Below are 6,000 nucleotides of genomic sequence, written 5' to 3' on the forward strand. Positions count from 1 at the left end.
GGCAACTTCTAGAATTAATGTGCTGAATTTAGTATACACTTAAAAACAACAAAGCTGGATGCAATGAGATTTGAGGTTTTGTATACAGAACTCTCTTTCCTGTTTCAGGAAGTAAGGGCATATAATGGACAGAGCACTGGACTTGGAATCAAGAAAATCTAAAGTCAAAACTGCCTTAGACACTTTTGAGCTGTATGACCCTGGGCAAATAATTTTTACTGTTCTCAGTTTCACTTTCCTCTTCTGTAAAAAGGTTATAATAACACGTTCCTCAGAGGATTATTGCGAAGATCAAAGGAAATAAGTAATGTGGCATATTTTGTAAATCCTATATAAAAGTTACTTTTTTTGTGCATGGAAATGATTAGGTTTGTTGATGTTTGTCAAGTTCAAAACAAGAAAATGAAAAACAAATTTAAATAGATAAATAAATTTGACTTACTTCCTACCATCTGGCTTCTGAGTCTAAAGTCTCCTGGATAAGTCTCCAGGGCACTTGAGCCTACCCACCTACAACCAAACTGATACACCTCATAAAGTTCTTGCTGCTACTTCTGTTGTAACTGACAGAAACAATGCCCTCTGGGGCATATTAGCACCATTTCAACTGGGCAAGTAGTGGAAAATAAATACACCTAAAGAGTAGGGAAAACACTTGCTTTTATTCACTGGAGCTTTACACTGGAAGGAAAAGATTCTCACTCTATGGGGCAGTCTAGTTGCTCAGCATAGACACATTTTGTGAAGGTGAGGGCTTTGCTTTCTCCAAGTTGTTCACTCATTATTTGGGGAAAATAGGAGTACTTCAATGGACTGCACTAATCTCTCAGTAATCGCTAGCGTCTTTTCTTCATCTATTGTCTTTATCAAGCCACTGTTCCCAGATTCCAGCCTAATCAGTAATAATATTGAAGGGGGTAGGTAGACGTTGGTGGTAAGTATATACATATACATACACATATACATGTATGTGTAAATGTGTGTGTGTGTGTGTGTGTGTGTGCATAAAACATCATTCTTCACATCTATAATCTCTTCTATACAGGTTCTCTTTCTTTCACAGGAGTAAGGGAATTGGAATTGACCCTGCCAAGACTATTAAAGCTTTTTTCAAGACTGTGATCTGTTTGGATAAACAAGTTTTCTTCTGTTCCTCATCCCATAAATCTTACTGACTTTGCCTTTTTTTTTTTTTTGTATATGTGTATATTTTAGGGCATCAACTCTTTATTAACCCACAAGGTAAAGGAACCTATTCACTTGCTCACACCTTCTGTAATGTAAATAAAAGGAAACACTGTACATATGAGAAAGTTCAGCAGACCTATTTAGTTTATTAAAATCATGTCAGTGAATCACAAATTAGTTTTTAATGCAACATTCAAATGTAGATATAAAACACCTAATTAAAGGAAAGATTAATAATATTATCTTGGGTACCATTGCTAATTTATTTTTCACTTTGAAGACTAAACTGTCTCCAAGAGTTAAGTATATTTTCCCATTTCTGGCATTCAAATAGATTCCTTTTGTTTTTCTTAAGTACTAATGAAGAGAAATGATGACCAGAACAGGTCAGGTCTGTCATGTATCTTTGGAGAAACTCTTTTCTTCTGGTCTTTTCCCGGAAGTCACATAGTTGTTGGATTTTTTTTTTTTTTTAGTATTTAAGAAAAGTTAAAAATGAAGAAATGAACTTCTATTTGAATAAAAGCTTCCTGTTAAAAAGTTAATTTCATCCTGTCTCCCTAACAACAGCAAAAACAAAAATGCAGTGAAATTAATAATTCCCTTTAATGGGAGAAGAGTCTGGAAGTGTGTTCAAGGTATAAGGAGAAGAGCGTTCAATGAGGAAACAGAAGTTCAGCCCTGACCCTGTCATTCACTGGTTGCATTATCTTCCAAAAGTCATCTTCCTCTGTTGATTTATATATATGTATATATATATATGTATTATATTTTATATATTTATATTATATTATATTATATTATATATATACTATATTCATTCTGTGTATAGATTGTTTCTACATAGTTGTTCATTTGTTGTCTTCCCTATTAAACAGTGAACTCCTCAAGAGCAGGGACTGCTTTTTGCCTTTATTTGTATTCCCAACATTTGTTATAGTGCCCGGCACATATTTTTGTTTGGTCGTTCAGTTGTGTTCAACTCTTCTTGACACTGGACCATATTGTCCATGGGGTTTTCTTGGCAAAGATACTGGAGCAGTTTGCCATCCATATGTTTCAGTGGTGGGGCTTGAAACTCTGGTCTTCCGAGGCCAGCTCCCAATGTACTGCAAGCTATCTAACTTAAAAGAAAAGAAAAATTTTTGTTTCAAAGTGTGTGTGTGTGTGAAAATTAAGTGTGAAAGTAGGATTTCTTAATTTTCTTTTTGGTAATTCACCCTAGGAAGGCCCTATGTTTTCTGTTTTTTTTTTTTTTGCGGGGGGGTGATGAAACTATTTTAAATTATTCTTTAAAATAGCATGATAGATTCAAAGATTTGTCTCAGTAAAATTAGATTTCGATGTCTTCCTATTGGTATACTTTAATAACTCTGATATAAAATTTTATAGTCTCCTTTCATTTAGGAGCACTGGAGAGGGGGAGTCATTTATACATGTAAACAAGAAATTAAAAGTCTACCTCTACATTGTCTGTGTTACACAGCTCCATGTTTAAATGAAATCCATCTTCATATTCTCCCTTTTGGTGACATAGAACCTTTATGATATTGACAATGTGGAGATTTGACTTCTGTTTCTTTTCAGAGGAAAATGTGTCAAGGGAGGCAAAGAGTAAACATGTAGTTTATCATTATAAGAATGAGATTTAGTGTTTAAGATTTAGAGGGTCATGTGGGGAAAGGCATGCTTACTTGAGCTTTGAGTATAGAAACACAATATTCAAGTTGAGTGTAAAATATAGCCTGAACATGTTTTAAAAAATTCATATAGCCATCGATTTTAGACTGTAAAAGACAAGCTCTCTGATCATACCTATAACACAGAACAGTAAGGTTTTTTTTCCTGATTTTATATCTACAGCAGAAATACTTTTTGACAAGTTAGTCTATATTTCTTAACCTATAATTTACCCTCCTCTCAGCTTTAATTCAATCTTTTGATTTCATGTTTTTCTATATAGCTCTCTGGTTCTAGGTGCTAACTGCCATATTACAGAAGTTCAGATAAACAGTATTTAACGTGCAAGAACTCACCAGTTTGAATAATAGTAGTATAGATTTTTATTCTGCTAAATTCTGTTGAATTCTTCTGTTAAAAACAAAAGATAAAACTCAAATATTCCTTTGAAGTCTTACTCTAGAAATAAAATAGGAAAAACAATGATCCCAGAAACATATTGGATTAGAAACTAACACACAATGGAAATGGTAAAGAAAATTAAGTTAATTGGGTTCTACAGATAATCAACTCTCTGGAGTTTTCCCCAGCAATTCTAGATCAAATGAAAGACACTGGATGTTACGCTATGAGGCCAAAGGATTAGCATCATTTTGCAACTGGAAATGCAGTGGATGTATTTCTACAAATGGGACAGAGAGTGAAATTATTCTCCAAGCACGTGTCACGTGAAAAGCAAAATCCACTCCAGACCCTTCCAATTTGTATTCCTTCTTAGATTACTCCTTGAAAAGATATTGTATCACTTAGCTTTAGACATCATATTTGAAAAATACAGACAGGAACAGACTAGAGTTATGGATTCATTCAATTAAACATTCGAGAGGGCATGATTGCTTTAGGCTTAGAAATTGAATATCTCAGTAGAAATTAAAAACATAAAGGAATGTGCTCAGGTAATTGCTTATTAAATTTTCAAATCCCAATGACAATAACAAGTTCAAATTGATTGCTCAATATGTTTAAACTAGATGATACTGAATGTACAACAAAACCACACTAGTGTGGCTTAAAACGTAACCTTATTGAATGGTTAAACATACCAATACTTTTCTGCCTCTGGAAGACTAAGGAGAATTGAATAATGCTAGATGGAAAAGTTCAAATTAAATTGGTTAGAAGCAAGTGTGACTGCTTCTAGTTTGTAGTGACCCTTAGATAAGGGGCTTTTGAAATGAGCTGTGTGCTTTGGAAATGGAATGATACGCAGATTTGTGCCTTAGTAATGTGCTTTTTGCAGTTTTTTGCACACATCAAAAACATACCATGGTTTAGTCAGGTGATGAGTCTGATTCTGTCAACATTCAGTACCCCATTGCATATTAGTTGGTTAGTATACATGTTGCCTCGAGTAAGAAAATAGTAAATCATTAAGAAGCAAGCTGTTCCGAAATTTCAGCTTTAGGGAATGTTTTTCCTTGGAGGATCTCAAAGAATTGTACAAAGCTTCAAAGCTTATCCATTTCTTTAGTTTGTGCTGTCTCCCTCTTGAAATTATTTTTTTTTTTACTTTATATAAACTTTATATGGACTTACTTGTAGAAATGATATAACTCACCAGAAGAATGCCTTCTTTGAGGACATGATCATCTTTACTTTAATGTCCTGAGCACTTAGCACTGTCTTGAATAACAGTTTTATGAATTACATAGGAAAAATAGAATATATTAAAATTATGTTAAATGATACTACATATTATTATATTAATTGATATTAGTATTATATATTGCTATAGTAAATAGATGCAGCTTAGTGATGTAGTGAACAGAGTTTTATACTTGGAATCAGGAAGACCCAAATTCAAATCTATCCTCCCTTACTAGCAATCTGACCCTGTGAAAGTTACATAACCTCTCTGTCAGTTTCCTCTTTTGTGAAATCGTCATAATAGTATAACCTACCACATAATGTCCTTGTGTGAATCACACGAGGTAATATTTTTCAATCTCTTTGCAAACCTTAAAGCAATATATAAATGCTAGCTGTTAAATTGAGTAGTCAGGAAGTAGAAGCAGGTGAGGAATAAAGGAGTGAGCACAGCTGAATTAGGAACTTTCTTCAAATGGAGTTTGGGGGAGGAATTCCTCCAATCACATAAGGGGAGAAAAGGTATGGAGGCATGTTCTGGGGTGAGAAAATTGCTAGGAAGTTGTTGAGAAATCAAGAGAGATTTGGGAGAAGGTCCCCAAGCTTTGTGTTCTATTATTCATGATGTGTTTTTTTTTCTTCATAACAACATTTAGCATCTATCTTTCTATACATGTACCTTTTTAAAATATTTTCTCTGGTTAAATTTCATCAAGAAATCTAGGCTAAACTATAGTGGAATCAAGAAAAATCCCTCCAAATATTAGATCCTTCTGAAAGTCTTTGTTTATTTTCAGTATTAATTAGACTGTTTCACAGCTATATTTTGTCAATTCTTGATAATTTTCTCCATTTCAACCACACATTCCCTTTTACTCAGTGAAACTGATCCTGTTTCATTATACTTTGAATGATCCTTGAAATGTTTGACTTCTCCCCACTGACAGGTAATACAATATCTCTAGTAGTTATTTGTGTTCTTTGAGAACTGTTGTTCAGTTGTTTCAGTCACATCCAACTTCTCATGACCATTCAGGGTTTTCTTGGCAAAGGTAGTGGAATGGTTTACCATTTCATTGTCCAATTCATTTTACTGATGAGGAAACTGAGGTAAACAGGGTCACGCAGCTAGTAAGTGTCTGAGACTTTTGAATTCAGAAAGATGAACCCATCACTATATCTACTGCACCATCTAGTTGGCCCAAAATGAAATAAAATATACATAAAAGATATCTGTAGTTTTATGTATAATCCATTTCTATTATGAGTATGTGGACATGTCAACTTTTTGGTGTCTGGTAAAATGATATTTTTTGCCTGTCTCAAGTAATTCACAAACTAGTATAGATGCTTAACAAATTTGTTGAATGAAACTCAAATTCATTAAATGAACAATATTAACAACATATCATAGATTTTTATAGCTTTAGATTTACGGAGGAACTCAGAGGTCATTCAGTTCAACTACCCAATTATCCAGATGAA

Source organism: Notamacropus eugenii, chromosome 3 (assembly GCF_028372415.1).
Source record: "Notamacropus eugenii isolate mMacEug1 chromosome 3, mMacEug1.pri_v2, whole genome shotgun sequence".
NCBI lineage: Eukaryota > Metazoa > Chordata > Mammalia > Diprotodontia > Macropodidae > Notamacropus > Notamacropus eugenii.